At 39.9% G+C, this 13,821-nt stretch overlaps 1 protein-coding gene across 2 annotated transcripts in view; it reads right to left on the bottom strand.

Annotated features, from left to right (window-relative positions):
- Positions 1-13,821, bottom strand: part of MSH2 (mutS homolog 2) — a 75,338-nt gene that overhangs the window by 34,108 nt on the left and 27,409 nt on the right. The gene's annotated exons all lie outside the window — the stretch shown is intronic.

Raw genomic sequence — 13,821 nt, 5'->3', positions numbered from 1 at the left:
ACTTTATGAAGGGAGCAAGGGACTAATGAAGCAACCAATCACTGGTCATTAGTTCTGATACACACAACAGTCACCTAGGAAAAATACAAAAGATCACACCGGGAAATAACTGTTAAGCTTCTTCTTTTTTTTTTTAATAATTTTTATTTTTTGGCCTTGGCACGCAGGATCTTAGCTCCCTGACCACGGATTGAACCTGCATCCCCTGCAGTGGAAGCACAGAGTCTTAACCACTGGACTGCCAGGGAAGTCCCTGTTACCTCCTTAAATGCATCAAAATGTGGAATATCTAAGCAATCAAATTCAATAATTTCTCTAAGAACTCCAGATTCATTGTCAGCCCTAAAGATTCATTTAAACTCGTTTAAGATTTCATTTTTGAGAATGCTGCTGAATACTCAATGGAGAAAAGACAATCTTCTTCAATAAACAGTGCTGGGAAGATTGGATATTCACATGTAAAAGAATGAAACTAGACCCTTATCTTGCACCACTTAAAAAAATTAACTTGAAATGGATTAAATACTTAAATTTGTTAAGACCTGAAAACATGAAACTCCTAAAAGAAAACACGGGGGAGGGACTTCCCTGGTGGTCCAGTAGTTAAGAATCCACCTTCCAACGCAGGCGACATGGGTTCGATCCCTGGTGGGGGGACTAAGATCCCACATGCCGCAGGGCAACTAAGCCTGTGTGCTCTAGAGCCCACGTGCCACAACAAAGAACCCACGCACCGCAATGAAAGATCCCACATGCCACAACAAAGATGCTGCATGACACAACTAAGACCCAACACAGCCAAATAAATAAATAAATATTTTTTAAGAAAAAAGAAAACATGGGGGAGAAGCTCCTTGACATGGGTCTTGGCAATAATTTTTTGGATATAATACCCAAAGCACAAGTAATAAAATTAAAAATAAATGAGTGGGACTACATCAAACCAAAAAGCTTCTGCACAGCAAAAGAAACAATTAACAAAGTGAAAAGCCAACCTATGGAAGGGGAGAAAATAGTTGCAAAACATTTATCTGATAAGGCACTAATACCCAAAATAGATAAAAAACTAACAACACAACTCAATAGCAAAGAAACTCCAATTAATCCAATTTAAAAACGGACAAAAGACATTTTTCTAAAGAAGATATATGAATGGCCAACAGGTACATGAAGAGATGAAATGCAAATCAAAAACACAATGAGATAACACTTCATGCCTGTTAGAATGGTCATCATCAAAGAGCCAAGAGAACAAATGCTGGTGAGGATGTAGAGAAAAGGGAACACTTGAGCCTCTTGGTGAGACTGTAAACTGGTACAGCCACTATGGAAAACTGTATATGGAGGATCCTCAAAAAATTAAAAATAGAACTGCCATATGATCCAGAAATTCCACTCCTGGGAATAGAACCAAAGAAACCCAAAACACTAACTGGAAAAGGTATCTGCACCTCCCATGTTCACAGCAGCATTATTCACAATAGCCAAGATATGGAAACAACCTAAGTATCCATCGATGGATAAAGGGATAAAGAAAATGTGGGGCTTCCCTGGTGGCGCAGTGGTTGAGAGTCCGCCTGCCGATGCAGGGGACACGGGTTCGTGCCCCAGTCCGGGAGGATCCCACATGCCACAGAGCGGCTGGGCCCGTGAGCCATGGCTGCTGGGGCTGCGTGTCCGGAGCTGTGCTCCGCAACGGGAGAGGCCACAACAGTGAGAGGCCACAACAGTGAGAGGCCCGCGTACTGCCACAAAAAAAAAAAAAAAGAATCCGCCTTCCAATGCAGGGGACGCAGGTTTGATCCCTTATCAGGGAACTAGGATCCCGCATGCTGCGGGGTAACTGAGCACATGAGCCACAACTATCGAGCTCATGCGCCACAGCTACTGAGGCTGCATGCCACAACTAGAGAGAAGCCCATGCACCGCAAGGAAATATCCCGCATGCCGCAATGAAGACTCCGCGTGCAGCAACTAATACCTGATGCAGCCAAAAATAAATAAATAAATAAATATTTAAATACTAAAAAAAAAAAGTTAAGTGGTTCATTAAATATACTCCTGGAATGGTGCCCAGGCCAGCTTTAAATCTAAGCCTTAACTGGTGTATTAATACCACTTTTGGGACTTGTTTTCTCCATCTTGCCTATGTTCATGCCACTTAATCATAGATTGAGAGAAATACTATGGAGGCTATCCTTAGTGAATTTAGAAAGGTTAATTTTCAGGGGAACTCCCTGGCGGTCCAGTGGTTAGGGCTCAGCACTTTCACTGCTGGGGCCCGGGTTCAATCACTGGTCAGGGAACTAGGAGCCCACAAGCCACATGGCTACTTGTCAAGTGGCAAAAACACCAATGAAAACCACTTTGGCATGTGCACTGCCCCCAAATAAAATGTTGCACTTTCTTGAAATACCACTTTAGAATTCTCCTTTTATGACATCTATCAAAATTATACTTTTGTGTGATTATTTGTCTAATGTCTGTTTCCCTCGCATGCTATAAGGGCAGAGACTGTTTTGGGGTCCTATCACAGCCTCAGCAGCTAGCAGTGTCAGGAACACAGTGAGTACTCCAAGTGTTTGCTAAACCTTCTCGCTGTTTCTGCTTCTCCCTTATCTTCCCTAACAACCTCTGGATACCAGTCCTTTGTTATGATGTAAGCAATGAATTAATCAATTTTTGCTAACATACCTTTATTAGTATAGACACTAAAGTAAAATAAAGAACACCGTAAGCTTTCAGGACCTCTTAAATAACAATGGTAAGACAAAGCATCTTGAACCCCTAGCACAACCATTCATCACTAAGTACTTTCCTATTCTTTCACTGCTTTTCAGTTTCCTTTCTGACACATTCTCTCTCCTACACTACGTGGTATTTTCTCATTCTCCCAAAAGAAGTTTCTGAAGGCCTATTACATGTCAGAAGTTCGGCTGGAATACTTGTTCCCTGGGGACATACCGTACACTCAGGTGTCGGGGAGAGATGACACAGTCATTAAACTAATTACAAAGAAGGATGGCAAGTATAATGACAGGGGAATACAGGGTGCTTTGGAAACACATAACCAGGACAGGAGTGTACTCAAATGTAGGAACAAGGTAGGTCTACCCAAAGAAATGACTTTGAAGGTGAAAATCTAAAGATGAAGACAACAAAGCCAGGTGAGACAGGAAGAGATAAATGTCTGACTCTAAAGGAACAGCACATACAAAGGCCAAAGAGTGTGCAGTATATGTGAGATCCGGAGGATGTTCAAGTTCACTTGAACAGATGCAAAAAACAAATGCAGTTTGTTTTTTCAAATTGCAGACTTTTCTCCATCATAGATTTAATAAATCTTAGCGCTTTTCAGTGAAAAAATTGAAAAATGTCCAAGTACACTGTATTGTTGTTTCAGTTTTACATATTATTTCAGTTTATACAATTTATTATAAAATTATTTGTTTTTATATATACCGTGTATACATGTTGTTAAAAACAAGACACCAGGCCCCAAATGGAGTCGCTTATGCTAAGCCCCATGTCACCAAATCGAGGCTTACCTTAACTACAGTTTCGGCTCTCCCAGAAATGGAAGCTTAAACCAGCCAATCAGGAATCACCTGATCAGCACCAGTTAGGTAATACACCTGACAGACCCTAAAATCCCCTAAAGGAAAGTAACCTTACAATAACCAACCCGCTTTTTATAACTTCCTTGTTTCAGCTCCCTTCTGCCTATGAAAGTCTTTCATTTTGTACAGCTCTAGAGAGCTCCCTTCTATCTCCTGGATGGGATGCTGCCCAATTCATGAATTGTTCAATAAAGCCAATAAGATCTTTAAAATTCACTCAGTTGAATTTTGTTTTTTAACACTGCATAGACACACCCATGGGTATGCACTAAGTCAAATGAAAATATATATCTTACTGTGAGGCATGGTCAAAAAAGTCTGAGAAACACTGGCAATGAGTCCTAGGAGGGAAAGGATAGACAGAGAGATAGGCAAAGGCAACAATTTATGAGGGGCCTGTCAAACCCCAGTCTTGTCTCTGCCCTTACAGCATGTGAGGGAAACAGACATTAGACAAGTAATCACACAAAAATATAAGGCAGTGAAATATAAGGGCAGTAAATATATAAAGGCAGTGAAAAACCCCTGAAGGGTTAACAACACATTTATATTTTTATTTATAAATATATTTACATATTGAGAAAGACAGTTGGCTGAAGCAAAGAGAAAGGATTAGAAAGAGCCAAGACAAGAGAGTAAAAGCATTAGGAGGCTGAGAGTAGTTCAGGTAAGAAATGCTATAGCCTGGACTAGGGTGCTGGCAGTGGGATGGAAAGGTGTCCGAGGTGAAGAATATATATGATGCGATACCAATAGGACTTAGTGACTGAGTGAATGCAAAGAGGGAGAGGAAACAGTTAAGGCTGATTCCCAAGGCTTAGACCACTGGGTAGATAATGGGGCCATTTACTGAGAGAGAGAACACGAAAAGCAGAGTTTAGAAGGAGGAATTCAGAGTAGACTTTGAAACATGGGCCCATATGAGAAATCCTCAGTCAGAATTCCCATTCAGTGATAATCAGGTAGTCCGACCGGCAACGGTCCACTTTAGTCAGACCATGACTTCCCTAGCTCATCAGAATATCAGCCCACCATTCTGCCTCAATATCTGTAACCTGACGGGCCCCTCCAGGCACGAGCTTGCAATGCCCGGTCTTATTCACCACAGGCAGACACCAACCACACCACAGGCCCCCAACTTCCCACCACGAGAAGACTTTCCCAGATCTGTGTCTGGCAAAGTTGAGGTTGCTGGGTAAATTGGCTGTAATTGCACCTAAATTATTGATACTCACTGGTAAACGTCTTCTCTCTCAAATCATTTACATTTTATTTAATGTAACTGAGAAGTAACTGGAAACAGCTGGCAAAATAATTAAGAAAAAGACACTAAGATTTTCTAATCAAGTTAAATGAGCAAGTAACACTAAAATCAAAATGAACTATAGGAGAGTTCTGGGTAACAGACATGAGGTGCCTCCCTACACGTGCCCTCCCGACACTAACTCAGGTCCAAGGCCTACCACTAGTCACAAATCTGCTGAATCAGACTTTCCAAATAGAATATGACCGGAAAAACCAACCTAAAGTCTAAATTAATTATCAAGTTAGTATTAACATCCTTGTTCTAGTAAATTTTTTTTTTTTTGCGGTACGCAGGCCTCTCACTGCTGTGGCCTCTCCCGTTGCGGAGCACAGGCTCCGGACGCGCAGGCTCAGCGGCCATGGCTCACGGGCCCAGCCGCTCCACAGCATGTGGGATCTTCCCGGACCGGGGCACGAACCCGTGTCCCCTGCATCGGCAGGCGGACTCTCAACCACTGCACCACCAGGGAAGCCCTCTAGTAAATATTTTGGTAAATGGTAATAAAAAGACATGAGTTTCAATTAACAAAGATTTAAAAATTTATTCTATGCCCATGTTCCCTTGACTAATTTAACATAATTTCCTTCTATTATTAACTCCAACCTAGAAGTTTTATGAAGTACAATTAAATTTTATCTGACCCTTTAAATATATTTATGAAATGGATTTAAAAATTCATGTAAGTGGAAAAAAGGCTAGCAAGATGCTGCTAATTAAAGTTTACAGTATTCACACAAATATGAGGCTGGAGCCAAAACATTACCAAATTGGCAAAGAAGCCAACAGTTGAAGTGCAGTCAATCATGGTAAAAGATCAAAATAATTCAATCGCTCTGAATAACAACCTTTAGCACAAGGGCATCTCTGTTATTCCTCCACCACCAATAGCCGCCCTATAGTTTTGGCCTCTTATCCTCCCTCATGGCCCCTGCCCTCTCTTCCTTTTCAGATTCTCGGGTCACGTCACCCCTTTTTGTTGAGCACAGCCACTTGTTTCCATTCTTTCATTTGCAGGTAATACTTTCCCTGACAATATACCTCATTTTCCTTTCTTACTATTGTAATTTTGACAAAACAGTAATTTTCTTTCCTATGTTGACTTTCTCTTCTGATTCTACTGATTAGTTATGAGTATCATTTTACACCATGCTAGTCTCTGTGAGATAACAGAAAATGTACTGGTCTCTGCTCCTGGTTCCTGACACAGAGTTCCTAAAACGCTTGTAATTTCCTAAGTGACCAGAGTACTAGGAGCATCTCTTGTTCTAATAAGGTGACCCGAGATGAGCTCTTGAGTCGGGGCTGGTCACCAGAAAGAGCAGCCATGATTAGGAGCTTGGAATTTTTAGCTCTACCCCCCACTCCCCCATCATCCAGAGAGGGGAAATTGATCAAGCCTACGTGAGGAAGCTTCCTAAAACCCCAGTAGTGGTGGCGGGGGGTATGTTCGGTTCAGAGAGCTTTCAGGAGGGCAAACACATCCACCAGAAAGGTGACACAACTCAACTCTATAGGACAGAAGCTCCTGTGCTCAGGACCCCCCCGAGACTTGTCGTATCTCTTCATCTGGCTGTTCATCTGCATCCTTTATCAATAAACTGTTAAGTGTAAGTTAAGTGTTTCCCTGAGTTCAGTGAGCTGCTTTAGCAAATTGATTAAACCCAAGAAGGGCGTCATTGGGACCTCCTCTGTAACCGGTTGGTCAGAAGTACAGGTAATACCTGGGCTTGAGACTGGGTAGAGAGGTTGCAGGGCACCAGGCTTGTGGGATTGAACCCTTAACCTATGGGATCTGATGCTATCTCCAGGGAGACAGTGTCACAACTGAGTTAAACTGCAGAACACCCAGTTAGTGTCACAGGAAATCACTTGTTGTGGGGCAAAACCTCCACACATTTGGCGACCGGAAGTGTAACTGATGAAGTTTCTGAGTGTTGTGCCTTGACCTCTTTTATCTCGTAAACTAGTTTTTATTGCAGTTTTGCATAGGGATGCATATGTTTCATTATAACAGAACTGGCTGTATGCAAAAGTGTAACAATATATTGGTGGGATAAAAATGTTCTAATTGTACATTTAATAAATAAATAGTACTTATTTTACAATAATAAAAATAGTACTAATTGTTAGTTGCCATAATTTAACCTCTATGACTTGACACTAACTGGGTAAGTCAATTACACTTCCATGAAAAAATAAATAAAATTAAGAAAAGAAATAAAAAACAAAAAAATTTAAAGGGCAGTTTTACACATGTTAAATTAAATTAAATGTATAGGGAATACAAAAATACTACAATAAATAATGCATTTTACCTCACAAAAGACATGAAGTTTGCTTGTGGAAGTGGACTTCCAAAAGGCTGCAGCTTGTAAGTTACTGTGAAATGGTGAGTCCTCTGAAGTGCAGTGCAAAGCTGTAACACCACATGCAAATGAGTGTGGCTCATGAACACACGGTGGATGTTTGAGGTGTGTGTCTGTGTACATTTTGTGTATGCCTACACTGCTCAGTTCAGCTGGGTGCAATTTTCTGCATTCACCCAGTGTTTCCCATGGGCAAAATGTGCATAAGCAACACAAAATTCACATTATGCTCAAATTGTTTCCTAATATATGAACTACATTAGAACAAGTCTTGCTTGTCAAAGAAAGTGTTAAGCTTAACTGAACTTCTATAATTTTGCTTAAAGAATGAAACAACATAAAGCAAAATATTAATAATGATTACCTCTGGATGGTAGAATAATTACTACAAAGAGTTTACCTTGCTTTTATAAACTGATAAAGACGAAATTTAAAGAAAATATCTCCAAAATACAAAATCCAACCAGATCTTAAATTGCAGCTTTATAGGCTAAAGTTTAAAAAGTGCTACATTAGTAAAGCAGATTCCTTTTCAGAAATGCCAAATTGCTTTCATATTCTTATCTTCTATTTAGAAGGAAACTGAGCAATCAGGTTAAAAGGGGGCATTATTGGGGCTTCCCTGGTGGCGCAGTGGTTGAGAGTACCCCTGCCGATGCAGGGGACACAGTTTCGTGCCCCGGTCCGGGAAGATCCCACATGCCGCGGAGCGGCTGGGCCCGTGAGCCATGGCCGCTGAGCCTGCGCGTCCGGAGCCTATGCTCCGCAACGGGAGAGGCCACAACAGTGAGAGGCCCGTGCACCGCAAAAAAAAAAAAGGGGGGGGGGGACTATTATTAGACTAACTTACTATGTTATTTAGGGTTAAAAAGCAATGGAGATAAGCAGAAGGTGCTATGGAAACCAGAAAACTGCATGAGGAGGGCAGAGAAAGCTTCACAGAAAGGGTGATATTTGAGCTCAATCTTAAATATTAGTAGGGTTCCATCACATGGACAAGGTAGTGAAGGGCATTTAAGACAAAGGAAAAACATGGAGAAAAGCACAAAAAATGAGAGCAGTCTGGAGAACCAGCACAGTGAGGAGAAGAGTAGGTGAGGGAGTATAAGGGAGGCTGACTGAGAAGTAGCAGCCAGCCAGGCACAGGAATGGGTAGGTTATGGGAAGCAAATTAATGTGTTCATAACCAAAAGGGAAGAAATGATATGATCAGACGTGCTAAGAAAGATTACTATGGGTTCATTGAGGAGGATGCAATGACCAGGGGAGGGAAAATAGCACATGTAAGGTTTTTAAATATACTGAAACAGAAAAGGATGATTACTTGGATGTGGGCAGAAGGAAGGGTTACATACCTCAGTGTGATAGCTGTCACAATAAAATTCATCAACAGAATCTAGATACTTAGAGTTGTTTTAAGCACTATCAGAAATATGCTCCAAATGCAGAATACCATTGTTTTAGATTGTGCCTCAATTTAAAAAAAAAATTTTATTGAACTATAATTTACAATGTTCTGTTAATTTCTGTTATATAGCAAAATGATTGAGTTACATGTATATATTCTTTTTCATATTCTTTTGCATTATGGTTTATCACAGGATATTGAATATAGTTCCCTTTGCCATACAGTAGGACCTCATTTTTTATCCATTCTATATATAATAGTTTGCATCTGCTAACCCCAAACTCCCAATCCTTCCCTCCCCGACCCCCTTCCCCCTTGGCAACCAAAAGTCTGTTCTCTATGTCTATGAGTCTGTTTCTGTTTTGTAGATAGGTTCATTTACGTCATAGTTTAGATTCCATATATAAATGATATTATATGGTATTTGTCTTTCTCTTTCTGACTTACTTCGCTTAGTTTGATAAACTCTGGATCCATCCATGTTGCTGCAAATGTGTGTCTCAACTTTTCAATTTTAAAAGATATGAGGAATAAGGGAGGCCAAGTACATTTTTCAAATAGCCTTTTTTTTTTTAACAGGAGAAAGATAATTTAGAGTAGAGCTTTTATCTCTCAATGCAAATCTACTTTCTAAACTGTTGCTGCCCTCTGCTGTCTCTGAATTTACTTTTTTTTCATTCTTTTTTCCAGTAATAACATTAAAATAACATTAAACCTAGAGTTAATCAAAACCAAAACAGGGCCTCCCTGGTGGCGCAGTGGTTGAGAGTCCGCCTGCCGATGCAGGGGATACGGGTTCGTGCCCCGATCTGGGAGGATCCCATATGCCGCGGAGCGGCTGGGCCCGTGAGCCATGGCCGCTGGGCCTGCACGTCCGGAGCCTGTGCTCCGCAGCGGGAGAGGCCACAGCAGTGAGAGGCCTGCATACCGCAAAAAAAGGAAAAAAAATAAAAATAAAAAAATAAAACCAAAACATCACAGGATAGCAGAATACACTCAATTTCTAGTAATATACAAATATATTTTTTAAAACTTTTAATGATTTTACTTTTAAGGAGAGTGCATCTGGCTTTTCCTCATAAATTAGCCTCAGTTTTGACTTTCTCCATGCAGTCAGTAGGCTAAGGAGCTATGCTGAACTCTGCAAAATGCCATTTTAAACTCAAGAGAGGCACATGAAAAGATGCTCAACATCGCTAATCATCAGAAAAATGCAAATCAAAACCACAATGAGACATCACCTCACACCTGTCAGAATGGCTATCATTAAAAAGACCACAAATAAGAAATTGTTGGCAAGGATATAGAAAAAAGGGAACCCTCATAAACTGTTGGTGGGAGTGTAAACTGGTGCAGCCACTGTGAAAAACAGTATGCAAAAAAAAAGAACTAAACATAGAACTACCATATGATCCAGCAATTCCACTCCTGGGTATATATCCGAAGAAAATGAAAACACTAATTTCAAAAAGATACACAAATCCCAATATTCCTATCAGCATTATTTACAATTGCCAAGATATGGAAGGAACCTGTGTCCATCAACAAATTAATGGGCAAAGAAGGTGTGTGTGTGTGTGTGTATACATATAAATATAAATGGAATATTACTCAGCCGTAAAAAAGGATGAAATTTTGCCATTTCCAACAACATGGATGGACCTGGAGGGTATGACGCTTAATGAAGTCAGACAGAGAAAGCCAAATACTGTATGTTATCATTTATATGCGGAATCTAAAAAATAAAACAAACAAATGAATATAATAAAACAAACAGACGCAGATATAGAGAACAAGCTAGTGGTTACCAGTGGGGAGAGAGAAGCGGGGAGGGGCAACATAGGGGTAGGGGATTAAGAGGTACAAACTACTATGGGTAAAATAAGTTACAAGGATATATTGTACAGCATAGGGAATATAGCCAATATTTTATAATAACTTTAAATGGAGTATAATCTATAAAAATTCTGAATCACTATGTTGTACACCTGAAACTAATATTGTAAATCAACTCAAGAGAGATTAGTTAGGTTCCCAGTGACTAGGATACACCTAGATTCTCCAATGTTCCATGTTATCGAAAGAAAATACATAGCTCTTAGCACCACGAAACTTGGAACAGTCTTCCTCCTTTAATATTTTCTAGGCTGGGTGATTTCAAATACCTTAACTGGACATCAGTTATCAAACTGACAATGTAAAGCATTTGATTTACATAATGTTATGATATCTCACAGGTCTATATGTGATGATGTCTAATGTTATGATATCTCACAGGTCTAATATTAAGTGTAGCACTGAAAAAGTAGGAAATTACTGACTTGTTGAAAACTCTCAAGTACATTAATCCACGCATATGCAGAGAGGTTCATGAAGAGAGCCAAGCCTTTCAAATCCAATTCCTAACTTCCATGCTTATCTCAGGGAATAAGAAAGATTCCCCAGAGGATATGCAGAGCAATATTTCTTACATTTTTTGGGGGGGTGGTTTACATATACTTTCGAATATCTGATGAAACTTGCAGATCCTTTACCCCTCCAAAAATACAAATACACAAAATTTTGCATTAAATTTCAGGATACTTTCAAGAACTCATTCAAAAATCCCAGGTTTAAAGTTTCAGGTATTGAGTGAAAGGGGGGCCAAAAATATAACTGGGGGTTGTGGGGTGGGCGTGGAGTGACTACACTGAAGAGGATGGCAAAAAATAGAAGGATCCAGCAATTCCAGTTCTGGGTATATATCTAAAGGAAACAAAATCATTATCTCGAAGAAATATCTGCACCCCCCACGTTCACTGCAGCATCATTTACAACAGCCAAGACACGGAAACACCCTAAGTGTCCACCAGTGAAGGAATGGATAAAGAAACTGTGATACATATGTACAACGGAGTATCCTTCAACCATAAAGAAAGAAATCCTGCCATCTGCAACAACATGGATGGACCTTGAGGGCATTATGTCAAGTGAAAAGAGTGAGACAGGGAAAGTCAAATACTTTGTGACCTCACTTATATGTGGAACCTAATAAAACCAAACTCATAAACACAGAACAGACTGGTGGTTGCGAGAGGCAGGGGGTGGAGGAAATGGGTGAAGGTGGTCAAAAGGTACACATTTCAAGTTATAAGATTTAAGTCCTGGCAAGGTAATGTACAACATGGTGACTGTAATTAAAAAACAAAAACTAAAACTGTATTGCATATTCGAAAAGCTGCTAAGAGATTAGACCTTAAAAGGTCTCTTCATAAGAAAAAAAAACTACGTGAGGTGACGATGTTAACTAAACTTATTGTGGTGATCATTTACGTAGTATATATATATATATACATATATATATATACATATCAAATCGTGTTGTACACCTAAATTTATACAATGTTATATGTCAATTATTTCTCAATAAAACTGGGAGGAAAAAAAGCCTGTCACACTCACCAGTGAAACCTAGTAGGATAAGGACTGGACCGTGTTCACTGAATTCAGCAACAAGTAAGTCACTTAGCAAATGCCATTTCAGTACAGTGGTCAGGGCTGAAGCCAGTGGAGTGAATGGAATATGGAAATGTAGGCTTTCAGAAACTTCACTGAGTACAGGTACAAGAGGAGGACACAGGGACAAGGATGGCTTTTTTACCTCATGAGGGAAGAGATGTAAGACAAATGTTTAAAACAGCTGATGTTAAGTGGTAAGAGTAAATTGTTTAGAGAGCCTATCTCCATGATTACACCCTGATTACATCCCTAACACCAGTCAATCCCCTTGTGCTTCCAACTGATCCTGCTGGAATGAGGCCAGAGGAGACAGAGTCAGAAAATCGTAGCAGTAGAAGATATTCATTTACAGGATGAGGAAATTGAGGCACAAAGGAGGGAAATTAAGCCACACTAAAGAAATGTGAAACAGAAAAGATTAAAGACCCATTTTCTTTAATTCCACTTTGGTGGAACTAAATTCTAGGGCATTTAAGCCTCATCAGTCTAATGAGGAGCCTTGACTAGAATAGGAATACTTTTTATACAGTGGTACTCTGAAACGATAAGCAGTTAGCTATTCTTTTACACTCTGTTAGATAAATAAGAGGAAAGGTTACCATAAAATTTAAATTAAATCTATACTTATTTTGTACCAGTCATCATAGTTTTTTTAAGTCTGCCTACAAAAAAAATCATAAAGCTTTCTCATAATATTGAAAGGTTTGTTTTCCATAGCTCTAAGAGATGTTGATTTTTAACTCTGAAACTTAAAATGCTTTATGTATTAGACATATAACTTTGTACTTACTAAAATATTTGTTGTAGAAACTTATGTTCACTTAAAGTTAAAAACTATGCTTGTAAGAGCAAGTTGATTTTATCCACCAATACTATATTGATTAACTAATACATGACTTTGCTTACTTTACTGTAGTAACTTCCCTCTGACTTCAGCTGTTTACCACCAAGACCTTCTGTCTTAACTTTCTTTCATAGGTGTACTGGAAAGGTTAATTCCCGCAGGCCTGGAATTAGCCTCCAGTGTTTTCTTAAAGTTCCTGCATGGCAATGGTCAAGGCATGAAACATACTAATTGTGTTGTTTTGTAATCTCTAGTCCCAGGAGATTCAAGGTGGTTCATTCAGCTTAGCACCATGTGATCGATGATTTGCACCTGGTCTCACTGAGGCCCCAAGAGGGCTCTGCTGTAAAAACTAGTTACAGAACAGGAATACGCCCACAAGACCAGTAAAGTATTAAGAAGCCCAGCAATACAGTTTTAGGCTCCCTGGTTCCAGGGTGTTCTGCATACAATAATGGTCCCTGATCTGAGAAGGTGCACCTCACCAAGGACCTTTTTATAGGTACCTGCACCTGACCCCCCTGGCCCCCTTGCTGTGACAGCCTTTGGCTGTGATGCATTATCCTTACTTTAGTGAAGCTGCTAGACTGTATCCTTTTCCCGTAATAAGCCATATGTTTGTAAGCACTGTCATTTCGGGTCCTGTGAGTCAAACCCTGTTCAACTGCCACTGTTAGTGCAAGACACCTATTAATAAACCTCGTAATCCTAATATTCATTTCTAAAAAACAAAAATTCTAAATTGTCTCATGACTTCTGGCTTCTGTGATACAGCCAGA

Source organism: Mesoplodon densirostris, chromosome 14, assembly GCF_025265405.1.
Source record: "Mesoplodon densirostris isolate mMesDen1 chromosome 14, mMesDen1 primary haplotype, whole genome shotgun sequence".
Classification (NCBI taxonomy): domain Eukaryota; kingdom Metazoa; phylum Chordata; class Mammalia; order Artiodactyla; family Ziphiidae; genus Mesoplodon; species Mesoplodon densirostris.
The sequence above is the reverse complement of the archived record's forward strand: the minus strand, read 5'-3'. Positions and strand labels throughout refer to the sequence as shown.